Below are 16,644 nucleotides of genomic sequence, written 5' to 3' on the forward strand. Positions count from 1 at the left end.
TAAGCATATTTGCTGAATCAGCCTGTAAATAACAAAATTATAAATTAACTCAATCTTTATAATTAATTGGTTATCATACTATTATATTATTTAATTTAAATGTGTATAGATAATGTAATATCGTATTAATTTATTATGATCTTATGACTAATTATGAAAATCTAAAATTATTTTAGACATTATCATACTGAATTAATATTTACGGAGTGTTGTTGAATAAAATATAGTAAAGAATATTTCTAATTTTTAATTATAAAAAGGCAAATAAGTGAGTACCCCCTAGTTATACATTAGGTATCGAATGGGTCACAGTTATGGGTGTATTAAATTTGAATTCAATGATCATTGTAAATGAAAAACGATTCTGAGCGGAGACGGTTTGTCAGAATGTCAGCTTGTATTACTAAGTATATTTAATGATATGTTCTTTTGATATAACTATTAAAGTCATTTATTTTAATTTAAGTATCACAATAAGTTTATATAATTTTTTCCGAAAATATTGCAATTATTATATTATTATTATTATTATTTAATTATTATGATAATATGTGTTTATACCATATTTTATCAACTTAAACAACTCAAAATGTAATATTACCTTTCTGTAAATGCCGTAAACATTAAAAATAAATTCATAGTATATAATATAGACAACATCTTAAAATAAATCAAAAATGCCATGACGTATATTAAAATCCATAATTATATAATATACGCTAAAGTTTTAAGTCACCACGAATAATGTTTTTGATTTATAACAAAATAATTTACATCGTTATCAATTGTTAAAATACGTAATTTTATTCAAATTTGAACTTCTTTAAATGCTTAAAAAAAAATTGTGTGTATATATTTTTAATAATTTCATACGCATGTTATAATAACTTCTTTTGGATCTTGTATTAAATATTTAATAATTTTGACCAATCAAATATTTTTTAATAAATAATTTATAAGAAAAAACTAAAAAAAAAAATAAAAAGTTTCTCATGTCTATAAATAGCTTAAAAAAAGTCAATATATTTTTTAAATTGTACCATATATATAAATAATACAATAACCACAGTTAAAAACAATTAAGGCTCTTAACAATAAAACTGTTTAATTGGAATAACTAATTTTCAGAGTTTCAGTATTTTTCAAAAAGCTTTATTGTGCTGAAACTTACTTTTAATAAATATAAGATCCGTTTAATAATAAGTTTTAATAAATTTCGACATATACGTAAAAATAGTGTATGAATATTTTTGAAAATTTATAATGTGATAAGACATTTTCAAAAAGTAATCTTCAGATTTATTTTGTTCTTAATCACAATAGGATTTTTATCAATTATATAACTATATCATATAATGCATACAAAATGAATAATATCTTAAAAGAATATTATACTGCAGAATGTCATATCATTACTTACTCCGTGGACTACGTGCATCTTTTTAAGTGTAAATACCATTTATATTTTTTATACAATACAATTTGTTTTCATTTTAATACATTGTTGTTTAAATTTTCTAACGAGAAATTAATTTAATACTGCGTTACCAAAAAAGTTATTAAAGTTCAACAGTTCAAACGTTGGTCGTGAATAGTTTCGATTTAATAAAAATAATTAAATTAATAAATGAAATATTAAAAACCAAATATGAGTTATGACCGAATAAAACAATGTTCAGAGTTTTTATTTAATTTTAGTAGATACCAAACATATTTTAACTTTATCGTACTGTTTATTTAACAAAACTTAAAAGAAATTTATATATACATTATATACTTCACCAAACGAATCTACAAATACTAAGTAATTATACAGCTATGCACATATCATTTAAAAAATATGTATAACACCCATCATTTTTTTGTTTAACAAAAGTTATAAATTAAATAACTGCGTAATAATATTATTTTAAAATTATAAATAAAAAAAATATTGGTAATTTATATTTGTGTTGATATTCAATGGGTATACATATAGATTACACACATTTCAAAAGATCTTCATAATAATAGTTAATACATAAATTATTATTATTTGTAAATAAATTTCGTTTGTGATAATAATGAAGTACCTACAAACAAAATTTGAACAATGCCTTTTGTAGACTTATACTCTCAATTGATATATTTATATTAAAATCTAGTCATTAATTCCAAATTCAATTTCAACACGTTTTTTGAGTCAAAGTTTCTTTTATACTTATATAATTAGAGTAACATTCAACATAGAATTTGCTAAAATAAAATGTTCTAACGTTCAAAATTATATTGTATAAGATGAACAACTTGTTTTTATACAATATAGATCCAAAATAATGATTTCCATGAAAATATCAATCTCATTTATAACAACAATTATTAGTAAAATATATTATAAGTAGTACCTATTTATGTTATAAAATTACTAGAACTATCACTATTTGTGAACCTCCCTCTCTATATGAACACTTTTACTGAAATAAACACTATGCTATTAACAGTATAAACAATTGTTATGGTTAATAACTAATAACTATAAATATAACATAATATGATATGTCAACTGTAAAATACCATTTATTAAGAAGACAAATGAATCTGAGTCTCATATTATTAATAAAGAATAATTAATTATCTATTTAGATTTTTTTATACTTTCTCATACAATTAATTAATACAATTTCAATCATTTTTAATTTTTGGATACATACTCACCAAAATTTTGTAGAGGTACCTTAATTAATTTGTATTTTCACTCAAGTATTTTATTGATAAAATAATTAATTTGACAGAAATATTCTTATAAATAGCTTAAAATTAGTCGCAATTTTTTAAAAATAAAATCGTGTATAAAAAAAAAATAATTAAAATAAAAGTGAAATATTTCAAGCTTCAACAATTAATATTTTTTTAATTAAAACATAATAACAAAAATAGTTTGAGAAAAAATCATTATTTTACGTATGAATATTATACAATTTCATCGTAATTAAAACTTCAAATGCTCATAAAAAATTAATGTGGCTTTATTCTTGATTTTGTTTTTAATTCAAATTAGAAAACCTCATGGAGATAAAATTTTCAAGCTTTACCTAGACTTAAGTAAATTTTTTAACAACATTAATGGAAAAAAAACCAAAAGGCTTAAATTTTTATAAAGAGCTCAAAAAACAAAAATATTTGGATTAGAACTAACATAAATACGCAATGAAAATTTCAAGTATCTACGGTTATACGTTTTTGAATTATTAAGTACCAAAAAATCGATTTTATTAAATATTAGTGTTGCGTAAATATTTCTGGTTTCTTTCATATTATCTATTAGTTTTCTAAGATTATTAAGAAAAATACACAAGTTTTTCTACTTTTATATTTTGACCTCTCGAAGTACCCACTAGATCAAATTTGATATAAAATACTCTTATTATTTTTTACGTTTAAAATATAAAACATTATTCAATTTAATATGATAAAAATAGTTACTTTGAATAATCTTTTTGGTCATTTTTTAAATTATGATACATATAAAAAAATATTTAAGAATCATTTCAAAAACCTTGGTACGCACGATAATATTAAATCCCTGTGATATTAACTCAAAAAAATTGTTCATATTTTATACTAAAAATCATTATTTATCAACCATACTTCACTTTTTTTTACAAAATTTAATTTGACAGAGTAAAAAAAAAAATAATGGTAATAAAAAATGTAAAAACCATGTGGTCACTTTAACTTTACAACCACTATATTATATTCTTCGTGTGATAATGTTATTAAATCTCATAGAATGTATATTCACCTAGAGAATTTAAATTTATTTTGAACATTATGATACAAAGCTTTAAAATATATTCACATGTATAACAGAACGAAGAAGAAATTTTTATCATTATTAGCATTAGTTTTCAATATGGCTCAATAGTATATAATTATTAAGCAATAGCTAGTATTATTATTTTTATTATTATATTTATCAGGATTCATAATTTTCTTAGATATGTTTTAAAAACAATTAGTTTATAATATTGTTGGTTTTTCTTTAGTTTTCTTTCGTTATTAACTATATTATATTATGTACCTCAAATGTTAATGTCAAAAATAATTTATAATATATTTATATTATAAAATTATTAATATGTATTCGTATAATTTAATGTCATATACCAAGAAGGTATACAGGGTGTCCCGTGAGGATTTATCCATTGCGATATCTCCTGAAATAATGGAGATGTCATAATCATGATTTTTTAATAAAATTCACAGGGACAAAAACTAAAAATATTTCATGTTTTAATTTATTTTAATGTTTTAGTAAAAAAGTAAAAAAATATATTTTTTTATTTAATTATTTTCAAAAAAATTTAAGATAACCATTTTTAAGAGTTGTAACATTTTAATTTCATTAATCTCCTGATTTTTAATATTTTTTCTAGTTTTGAAAAACTGGGAATTATATTACGATAGTTATGTCATTGTATCAGACAAATGGCCCGCGTACTAGTACTGCCGGCGATAGCTTTCAGTGTTAATTCCCAGTTTTCTCAAAACTAGAAAAAATATTAAAAATCAGGAGATTAATATGAAATTAAAATGTTAAAACGTCAATATTTTCATAAAAATAAACTCTATAAAATGGCTATCTTCATTTTTTTTGAAAATAATTAGGTAAATAAAAAAATATATATTTTAACTTTTTTACGAGTTAATGTCCTTAACTAGGGTTCTTGGTCTCTATGAATCTGATTAAAAAACCAGAATTATAATATCTCCATTATTTCAGGAGATATCGCAATGGATAAATCCTTACGGGACACCCTGTAGAGAAACTAAGGTAGTATTATTATTTATACCATACCTTTATACCTATATCATTTATTTTTATTTATTTATTTTTATTTTTAATACCATAGCAATACATTAAAATTCTTTAAGAGTACCGAATAACCAATAATATAGCCAACAAATGTTGCCTATGTTTATGCCTTTATAGTTTATTGTCTTTATATGTAGCCGTTATAATTTAGCGAAATAATTCTGCTTGTCAAGTTGACAACTACTTCATGAAAAATATCCGTATCGTGAGTATAATATTTTGTACAAAACAAGAGTTTCATTTTTACTTTATCAAAAGTTTATTCGTTTTTACTCCTCATAATATGTATAACACATCGTAAATAACTTTTTATGAAATGGATAGATTTTTTCAGCATTGAAAAATATTTATATTTGGTCTGCAGTTAGTCTACACGGCTTGGCGTTTTAGAGCAGTACGACATGATAATGATTTAATCAAGCCTAATGAACTTAATTTATTTTCAACCGATTCTAAAGGCTATTTTGTAGCATGCCTGTTGTTAAATTGGGTTTTCAAGGGACAGTACCTTTCCAATCGGCCCATAAATAATATGTTGTTATTCTTCAAAGGCAGCCATGTGAAAAATATAATGAAAATAATTATATGTTTATACAATATGAATCGTAGGCTATATGAATATATTTCATACAAATTTTTCAATCATTTTAACTACATCGATCGAATTTGCCATTTTCATGAAACCTATAATATTATGCAAGACCGGACTATGTAGCTGTGTTACTAATCTACAGCGCAGTGGGTCGCAAAACTCGACTATTTTGGTACAATAATTATATTGACATCAATTTTATTATTCAAACCTACTTAAATAATAATTACTATTATGTCAATAATGTGAATCAATACAAATTTAATATATTATTATAAACTCAATACTCGGTAGTATTTATACAAATAATTACCTATCATTGATACAATAATTTCAAAAAATTCAGAGTTACAATATTTTAAAAACAAGTACGAAATACAAAATGTTTTCATACAACGGTATTTTTGGTAGAAAAGTAAAATTAAAATAGTTTTATTATACAATAAAATAAGTTTAATGTTACTGATTAATTTTCAACTGATATCTTATTATATTTATCTCAGTAAAAATTGTAATTCTTTAATTTATCAAAAATCAATAAAACCTAGTTGACTATCTACAATCTGACTGTCCTATAAAGATTCTACTATATGAACAAGTCTGTCCGTGTAAATTTAGTAAAAAAAGTATATGGTTTTTTAATTTTATTTGTGAAAAATATTTAAAATGTTCCTTATTAAAAATGTTACAATTCTCATAAAATACTTAGGTACCTACTGATGTTATTGAGGAAAATTCAATAATTTATTAATTTATGTTGGACCACTAAATGTGGGCATTTGGGCCAGTTATTTATCGAGAATAGTAATGTATTTGGTGTTATGCATTTTTCCTTATCTAAGATAAATTAATATAAATTACATTAAATTAAAACATACAAATAACAAACATATCATAATTTTTCAAATAACCAACTAAATATTACAATTACATGTTTGATAACTCTCTACCCATTGGCCTAGACACTCATTTATCCCACGTATTTAATAATTTAATGTGAACATTTTAATGAAACATTTTATGTGCATAAAAGTAACATTTTTGACGTTCCAGACATTCTAAGTATATAATAATTATGAATAAACATAAAAAAAATTAATCTATTATTATTATTTTTTTTTTACTAAATAACTAATTATTGTCTGTTGTATGAAAATGAGCTTTAAAATATAAAGCGGTATAATTATTAAAGGCTATTACCATCATAGTGAGTTTGTTTTTTTTTTAATTCTATCATTAGGAAATAAATACAAGTATTATTTTTTAATTATACTTATTTACAGTATATTATTATGAATACTTAATACCTGGATACATATAATATTATGTAGATTTAACAAACCAAATTTCCGAATATATTCAAGTATTAATGGAGACATTCTGTGAAAATCATGTTTTTATAAGTTTTTATAATAATATCAATAGGATACCATGCATATCTCAATAAATAAAAATAAATAAATACATACTTATAGTGACTGTAATCTTTATTTCACAGATTTACTAATTAAACTGAAAAGTCAATCATCATATAAAAAAATGAATTTTATAAACCATTTTATACTCCTCTATAATTTAGTAAATAAAAAACTAGGTTATTTAACTTATTTGAACACAATGATTTGGCAATATTCCAAGTATACACGTGTTAGATTTTTATAAACATTAACAATTTCTTAGTTTATATTTTTAATTAAAAATACTAATGCGTTTTTATTGAAAAATAAATTACCTAAAACAAATACAAATATTTTATAAGTTACTATTTAAAACACATCATATTTTTTTTTTATAAAAATAACTACACATAGGTTTAAATAGTATTGAAAATAATTGTATATATTTAATTTTTATCAAAATATAATTTTTTATAACAATATGTATAATCTTATTTTAAAATAGAATCAATATGAATAAATATTATGGTTCAAACTACCAATAAAACGTGAAAAGTTGTAGGAGTACAAAGTGTACTGCTCAACTTCCATCAAACTCAAAATTCACCACTTCAGTTCTATTTAGTCGAATGATTCTAAATAAATTAAAACTCGAATACAGACGAAATTCAAATACTTATTTATAATTTTAATCAATACATTTGTGACCGATTATATTATCAAATAAATTATATATTGTATTATGAATATGTATAATAGTGGTTTGACGACAGTAGTTCGTTTTTCATCACTTATTAGTCATCATTATATAACCGTAAGAAATAAAAAAAAAATGGTTTTTATATTTTCAAAATTATTTCAATAATTACAATATTAAATTAAAATTTAATTTGAATAGAATTAGAATTAAATATAGCTAGAAATGTTGTCTTGTAGAATATATATTGTCATTGAATAGGTCACTGTAATGAATGTGTTGAATTTGAATACTATGATGACTCAATAAAGGTATATAATGAAAAATAATTCTGAGCGAAGACGGTATGTCAGCCTATATATCTATAACATAATTTGCAATTTTGAAGAATTCTACTAAAAATTAAAATGGCAAGTTCTTATAAAAAATAATTTTTTTTGATTTTTGTATGAAAAACTTATGAGAAACCTTGTATAACAATTTCAAATCTTAAATATAAAAATTAAAAAGTTTAATGCATTTTTGACTGCAAAATGGTTCACCAATCACGTGTTTTTGACGAATTTTGTCAAAAACTAAGCTTAGATACTTATAAACAAATTAAGTGAAAATATTTTGAATATTTTTTAATTACTAGCTGTAATTAAAACTAGTGAAAAACCTTGTGTTATTATTCCAATAATTTTTGCTTGTGAACAAAATATTATCATAATATTATGTCAATAGAATAAAAACTAAAAAAAATCGAAAATTTCAAGCTAAGTGTTAAAAAAAACAATAAAATTGTATCATACCTTTGAAATACCTATATAAATATGTTCTGATAAGGTTAACTTTTCGATTGTTTGTTTTTGAATTAAAATGAAAATAATTTATTGGATTTGTGTAAATATTTTTGTTATTTCATTATTTTATTTTTGTTTATTCCCATCATCATTAAAATACCGAGGAAATTCTACTAGCAAAAACCACGACCTAAGTATTTTTTCTACAATAAAAATCTGCCCAACACTCAATAATTAAAATATTAAAATGTACAAAATCACAAATCATTATTAATCATTATTATACATTCATCGCACTTCATTCTGAAATTGTAACAATTAAATTTTATATGACATTTAAAAATATAAAAATAACAATTTATAAGTACCAAACAAATATCTATATGCTTTTATTGTTATATTGTATCATGTTATAAAATTAGGTTTTCGTAGTTTTATCTAATATAGGTACATAAAATCTATGAAATGTATATTTGTGTTGAATCCAATAATAAATAAATAAATGTCTAACATATTATATTATGTAAATATTTAAGTTATATTTTTATAAAATGTATGTAGTATGTATTCTAAAACTTCTCAAAACAATAAATTATTTTTCAGAACAAACACTTTTATTCACACGTTTTTCAGAAATGATTTCTGTAATAAAATTGCTGTTTCATAAATAATGCATCAATAAAAAACATAGGTATATTTAATTTTAACTTGGATAATAAAACACTTGAATCCATTTTGAATTTTAGGCATATAAAAATAATTGTAAAATTAATATTATTATCTTCTGAAACTCTAAAAATACTTAAAGAATATTTTTACATATTAATCATTTTATATTTGATATATTCGGTAGGTAAGACGGTAATTTTTAAAGAAGTTTGATTCGTAAAAGGTCAACTGCATGTAGTCACAAAAATGTATAGCATATTTTGCTTTATATACTTGTGCAGTATGTGATTTTTAATGGTTTTTGTAAGGTTGTGCTACACAAGTAGTAAGGTCAACTACTAACTAGTATCTTTCCGTACTTCTGAAACGCTTTTATAGATAGTGATTTATCAAGTCTAAAAATAGGAAAAATAATAATTTTTTTTGTATCATTTAACCAATTTTAGTCATAAAACTTAAGTATTGGATAATTCTAAACTATTGTCATTTATCATATGATGTAAATGGTAAATACAGCAGCCAAACGATAAATGTGTAGTAAGCATAATATATGTATATTCTTATGTAAGGGGTGGGCTACCACACTTTCCATAAAGCTAATACACTAAAAATAAGAAAACATGGTTAACAACATCCTGTATATATGAACGAGAAAAATAATTATCGCTGGTGGTTCGTGGTGGCGTAATTCGTTTTAATTGCTTTTTCGACATAAATTTCTCATTTTGCGGGTGGATGGAACATTATTAATGTCCACAAACTATGGTTATATTGTGCAGGGTGAAATAGGCAAGACCCATAAATGACAGTACAAAAACCTTAGTGTGAGAGGAGATTTTCGAGATTATTTTTAAAATAAACATATATAAGGTAAACATAACAGTATATTTTGGTATAATACATAATGCAATAAATTATATATACGTGGAAGAATAAAATGAATGTTGTGATGGATCTACAGTAAGCAGGCAATATCTATAATTTTATTTTTATGTGGTATCTGGAATTTGTTCGTTGCCAAATATAAAATATTATTACCATTTTTGAAGGATTACTAAGAAAAATAAATGTACATTTTGTTTTTTATTTTTGTGAAAATCTCCTTCTATACTTCCCACTCATACGACTTGGCGTTTTACGTTTAAACAACACGGCAATTTTGCGTAGACCTTCGGTTACATATTTGGCCCCGACAGAATAATAACAATCTGAGACAAAATTAAAAATTTAAGGAAAATAACAACACGTTAGAAACACGTATTATACCTTAAACATAATATAAATTAATATAAACATTTGACAATTATAACAGTGTTGAATATCGATACCGAAAATCCTCCAGACAGTACCTATACTATCGGCAATCAGTATCCAGTACTTATTTATAAATAATATAATAAATAATAATATACCTATAATACCTACGATCATTCTAATTTATGACTGTTTCACATGGCGTCGGTTAATGCCCACTTATATTTTATATTAAGTATAAGTATCTGTAGAGAAATGGTTTATTTTTTACTTTATCCAAATAAGTTATTAATCATATAGTTTTTTAATTGTAATATAAATCATCGATTAAAGAGATACTATTTTTTTAAATTTAAATCAACAAGACAACAATATTAAGTGATCAAATTTCTAAATTAATTATTTTATCGTTTCATCGGATCACTCATTGATTATCATAATAATGTATACAAACATAATCAGACTTAAAAATGATGAATGATTCAATATATTAGAGCTTTATTATTCCTCCATTATTATAGAATAATTAAAATCGAGTGAAATTAGATCCCTAACGCCCATAATAGTATTATAATACTATAAACAGTGCTTGACTTATCTTCGCTTAGAAAATAAATATCATAGGCGCTCTGACAACAAAGAAAAATGTGCTTTCTTAGCTAATTAATATACGTGGTTATAACATAATAAAACTCAATTTGTGATTTAAAAAAAATTAATTTATTAACTTTTGGTAAAAAAAAAATCCTAAACAAAATATCATTCAGTCCTAATTTGAAAAAAAAGTGGAGTATTTACGCTAAAATATATCTGGAAAATTTTGTCTGTACTCAGTTCCCTCCATACCATACAAACTCAATGGTCGGGAATGTATTCGTGCGAGCAATCGTCGTTTTCGAGCAAACAAAATTAGGCACTAAGTAATAATTAGTATGTCGTGAGATAAGATATGCAACAAAAAAAACTGTCCTCAATTCTCGCGTGTCTTCAACACATTGGCGGTGGTGCAGAGTGTCTCGTAAATATTAAAATATCAATTTAAAATATTATAAGCAGACTAGAGCTTTGGAGAGGGGACAGAGTGTGTGGTAAGGGTGGGAGTTGGTCGCACATACATCTGCAAGTGTCGTTCGTCGACCGAGGTACCTACCTATTGCTGGTCGGTGCGGCAGTCATATAGTACGGTGCAGCGGCGTGTCGCGGTTACGGCATCACCGCGGACGACGTGGGCCAGTGGCGACCAGTGGCGGTGGCGACGGCGGCGGTTACCGGTCGACGGTATTATTATCTTCGTTGGCCAGACCGACGAGGTTCTCCGGCGCGGTCACCGCCGACATGATGACAACGGTTATGCGGCGCGTGCAACAGCGGTCGGACCACGCCGCGCACGACAATAATAATAATAGTATGACCGGTAATATTAATATATTCAACTTATAATATAATGATATGATACTATTGGTTTTCACGTGGTAATAATATCATAATATGATCGTGTGGTGCGCGTGTATATTATATACGCTACGTAATACAATAATAATAATAATAATAATAATTGGAAAATGTTTCACGATATTATTATTATTATTACTATTATCGTCGTCGTCATCGTCGCCATCATCGGCTGTCGTGTCGCACGCGCGTGTGTACTAAATACTGTAACATGTTATTATTGCGGACCGAAACGGACGTACGACGACACGCACAAGCACACACGAGCGCCCGCGATCGCTCCGGTCGGTCTCGCCGGCTGTAGTATTAGCGGCCGCGGGACGACTGGCGCGCGGAGTCGACGGGACGCTCTGGTCTGCGAGTGTACGCCGCCGACGGGCCAACGCGCGCGCCGCCGAACGTGTGTGTGTGTGTGTGTGTGCGATACGATGTCACGCCGCCGCCGCCACATCCGTGGTCGCTGAGGGCGGCGGCGGCGGCGGACAACAAGTGCTTCTTGACCGTATAGGCGGTATGTATAGACCGTGTACCGCATGCCCGTGGCCCACCCGCAAGTCGACGTGCACGCGATTCTTGGTCGGTACCTATGCCGCGGACCCTGACCGGGTGGTTCGCCCCTGACCACGGTTGACGCCCTTGAAAAAAAATTTCGAATGTCAGATCACATCACACGGCGGGTTACCGTGAAGAATTTTTTTAGATCGTTTGAAAAAAAATTCACGCTTCGCTCACTTATATGCAATACCAATATCTAATCACCTGGTGGGGGGGGGGGGGTGAGAGAGTCAATAATACTGGCCCACCCTCGCCCACCAAACCTAACCTTTGTCCCCACGACCCACAAATTACCCGCATTTACACCTCAACTATTTCTATAACTTAAAATAGTTAAAAACAAAATATACAAAACTTTTCAATATACTTCTACGCAAGTTTATCGTCGTTAATTTGTCATTCTTATGATTTTTTCAGGCTTAACATCGTTCAAAGTAATTAATTAGCACACATTTTCTTTTCAACCGTATAGGCGACGACGCTTGCGTGTCTATTGGCCACCCGCAAGCAGCCGTTTATACGATTCTTCGTCGACACTTAAATGGATAGCGGTTTGCCATCAACCCGATGGTTCGCCCCTGACCACGATTGCCACGATTGACGCGCTTAAAAAACTTTCCCAATGTCAGAGTTCCGTCATTTTTTATTTAGAAAACCGTTTATTATGCTTCGTGTACAATATAACATATTTTAATAAAAAAATAATATATACATTTCTTATGCTTGAAAACAACATACTATAGTGTCCTACAAGGCTACAACCAATAATAATAGGTACAGTACTACAGTAGACTCTCGTTAATCCGGTACATCCAGTAATCCAGCTATATTTTTTTTTTTTACATTTTTGTTTAAACGACTACAAGAAAAAGTCCTAAAAACATCATTTCAAATAGAAAAATGATAATTTTTTTAGAGCTTTCCTATCAAAAGTTTAATTCTATACACAGTAATAAATTTGTTTAAAATGTTTTAATAAAATAAATTAAGGTTTTTTTCAATAAGTAAAAATGCGTTTTTATGCGAACCTCCATTAATCCGTCGTTTTTATTAATCTGGCAGTTCTGTGATCTGATATCTATCGGATTACCGAGAGTCTACTGTATGTTCTTTTTTTCGTGTGTGTTTGTATTTCAACCCTAAAAAGTTTTTCAACAACTATAATGATAACACTGTTTAATATTAACATAGAAAATACTTTTGTCATAGTCACAAATAAGATTATAATATTTATAAACATAGGTAACTAATAAAATTCATAAAATGACAAAATATATATCGTTCAGAAAACAATAACCCCTTTAGTTCTAAGTAAATTAATAAAATTAATACACAATTTCAATGGTTATTGACTATAGTAGAGTTTAGAGCATAAGATTGAATAGATAGACCTATTATAAACTTAAACGGTTAAACCCCTATATTATGTCAATGATTATATATATATATTAGATCACTTTAATGCTACCAACTCTGAAATTATCAGTTAACTACTCCGTTTTCAACTACAATAATAATAATAATTGTTGTTGGATCTTCTTAAATTCTATACGAAATTGAAACGTCTCTCATTTTTACACAAATGTACGTTAGATTGAACGTAATTTATAAATATAAAATGTTTTCAACGAAAAACATAAATTAGGGTGAATATTTCTTTAGAATACAGCTAAGTCGTTACATATTTGAAAAATACAGTTAGAAAACAACCGTTGTAAATTAATTTGACAGACTGTAGGTATGGTAACAATTAACATGCCTACATTTAAATAATACAAAACTATACAAATACTCTAAACAGTAAATAAACATTTTTCCTTCACAAATTTAGAGTGATATTAACCTTTCAATGATTGCATATTTTTTTAGTTTTTAAATTAAGAACGTGGTAATAATAGTTAATAATACATAGGGATAAAAAATAAGTTATTGTGATAAAATTTAAAATGCAATAAAAAATTAATTAAAATTAAATTAATAATCATTTTTTATGACTATATTTTGTATGTTGAATCGACCAGTTGGTTTTTATCTAGACCACACACGATTATTGTGTACATAATATATTAAATAAAATAATCAATATAAACATAACATGTTATTTATATACACGTGTGAAGATAGATTTCCATCTAAATTATTCATAATAATATATACTATATTTTTATTGTAATGTCTAATCATTATAATATATAACCTTAAATAGGGTAGTATATACTTCCATGTAATAAAATATGATGTTCACCGAGTTGTTGTATCGTCTTAGTCTTATCTCATATTTGTCATATTCATCATATAACATCATGGTATAAGTATGTATAAATAATCTAATGTATTTTATAAAATGTTTTACTTTAACAACTAAACTGTAATAATACGAGTAAATTACCCACCCCCACCCCCTCCCAAAAAACAACCTAATCAATAAGATTGGTCAAAATTGTATATTTATTATTTTTATAAACCTATGTTTTATTTAATTAACTAATAGAATTATTTTTAAAAAATAACACTTTTACTACGATAAGTACAACTTATAATAAACCTTGTATTAAAGTTAAAAAACTTTTGGATAGCCAATTTTTTTTTTTATAGTCATTTCAAGAAAAAAAATAGAAAAATCGAAAATTTCAATTGTCTATAAATAGCTTAAAAAAGGTTAAAATATTTTAAAAATTTAATCATAAATATAAAATACTAATATAAACATTTGGTGAAAATTTAAAGTATTTACAATGATTCGTTTTTGAGTTACAGCAATAAAAAAATCGATTTTGCCAAAAACTGATTATGCGTAAAATTTCCCGTTTTTTCGTTACTTGTTTAGGGTTTTTCCTGATGCTTTTGAAAACTACTGGAATTTACTTTTGACCTCCCCCCCCCCAAAAAAAAGTACCAACTAGATGAATTTTTCTTTTCAAAGAGGGGCTAAAGTCAAAAATCAAAGCATTATTTCTACTCCAAATCGTGATGACACAAAAGTAAAAAACAAATTAAAAAAAACATAAAAAACATACATCATTGTAAAATCAATACATTCCTCACTTCGTTCAGAATCTAAAATAATATTTAAAAAAACTATCGATTAAAATCATGATTAAGTTCCGACGTTGAAATAAATGTCATGCATTACTAATCATTTCAATTTACAAATAAATTGAGTTACATTTTTCAATGTGACATAAATAAGCAATTGTTTTAAGTCATACATTCAACTTTATTCATTCTTCAATAACTTACAAACAATATATTATGATGTTTATTTTACATATTAAATGAATTTTGAATTCAAATGTACATTAGTACATTACACACGTGACACGTCTATTGTAATATAGAATATAAAATACAATTCTCAATAAATCTATCACTACAAAATTATATTATTCTCAAATAAAAAAATAATTTGTTTGAAAAATATGACAAACAATTTTAATATATTTAATGAACATTTAAACATTTATACACATAAACATTTCCATTATTATAAATTAAATTGTCTCTGTGCCAGTCTAACTATTTCTTTTATTTTTTATTTACCTATATTAGCCAAGTATTTAACTGTCAACATATTTTTAGTTGGACGATTTCATCAATTTACTTGCCAAAAGTTTACTTAAAACCACTTAAAAAGTGTATATAAATATAATTACCTACCTTTTTGAAATAGATTGGTGTTAAGTATTTTTCTGTTATCATATAATATAATATCTAGATACTATAAACTATATATAATATTTTTAGTATTGAACTACATTTTTTTAATTTTTATTTTTAATGTACCAATATGTATCTCAATTAAATTATGTAATATTATATGTTATATCATACTATTTCAGTATGATTTAAACTAATAAACTTATTAGGTAAAACTTGTGATTATATTATATTAAATTATTATTATTATTATTATATTTACTTATTATTATCTTGTGATTTGTAATCTGGAAAAGAAAATAATGGAATAACTTTGTCAGTTTAGATTTGGTGATACAAAGGTTCTTTTCACATCAGGGCAATAAATTGGATTAAAAGCCCAAAGGGGATTGATCTTGAACACAAACACACAATAGAGGTGATCCTATATAATCAACAATCACAGTAAATAAAATATAGATTAATATTTTTGCCAAAAATATACCTACTTACGTATAAAATATTTTTTATTATTTTTTTTTTTTAGCTTTTGTACTATTACTTAATTTTATCTAACTTTGAAACATATTCGAACGTTTAATTCATTATAACATTTAAAACAATTTCAATCGTTTCAGAAAAATAGGTACTACATTTTATTTCAGTTATATTAAAACTAGAATATTAAAGTCCATATTTTATAACACATCTACTATAATTGTATTTTTTATTTTCCTATTTCAAATTGATTT

The 16,644-nt window shown here is 25.5% G+C and overlaps 2 protein-coding genes across 8 annotated transcripts in view; one reads left to right on the plus strand and one right to left on the minus strand.

Moving 5' to 3' along the window:
- LOC132922092 (probable G-protein coupled receptor 21) overlaps window positions 1-11,540 on the minus strand; it is a 114,791-nt gene extending 103,251 nt beyond the window's left edge. The window contains exon 1 of one of the 2 annotated variants that reach the window (XM_060985418.1): window positions 11,400-11,540. The gene's annotated coding sequence lies outside the window, so the exon portion shown is untranslated. The remainder of the gene's footprint in view (window positions 1-11,399) is intronic. The other variant, XM_060985420.1, reaches the window with a different exon arrangement.
- The window catches only part of LOC132922093 (phytanoyl-CoA dioxygenase, peroxisomal-like), a 112,776-nt gene that overhangs the window by 81,211 nt on the left and 14,921 nt on the right, over window positions 1-16,644 (plus strand). The window contains exons 1-2 of one of the 6 annotated variants that reach the window (XM_060985422.1): window positions 11,523-11,663; window positions 12,674-12,880. The exons of 2 other annotated variants lie outside the window; for them this stretch is intronic. The gene's annotated coding sequence lies outside the window, so the exon portion shown is untranslated. Of the gene's footprint in view, window positions 1-11,522; window positions 11,664-12,673; window positions 12,881-16,644 lie in introns of those variants that run through there. 3 more of the 6 variants (XM_060985425.1, XM_060985424.1, XM_060985423.1) reach the window with 3 other exon arrangements.

Source organism: Rhopalosiphum padi, chromosome 2, assembly GCF_020882245.1.
Source record: "Rhopalosiphum padi isolate XX-2018 chromosome 2, ASM2088224v1, whole genome shotgun sequence".
NCBI lineage: Eukaryota > Metazoa > Arthropoda > Insecta > Hemiptera > Aphididae > Rhopalosiphum > Rhopalosiphum padi.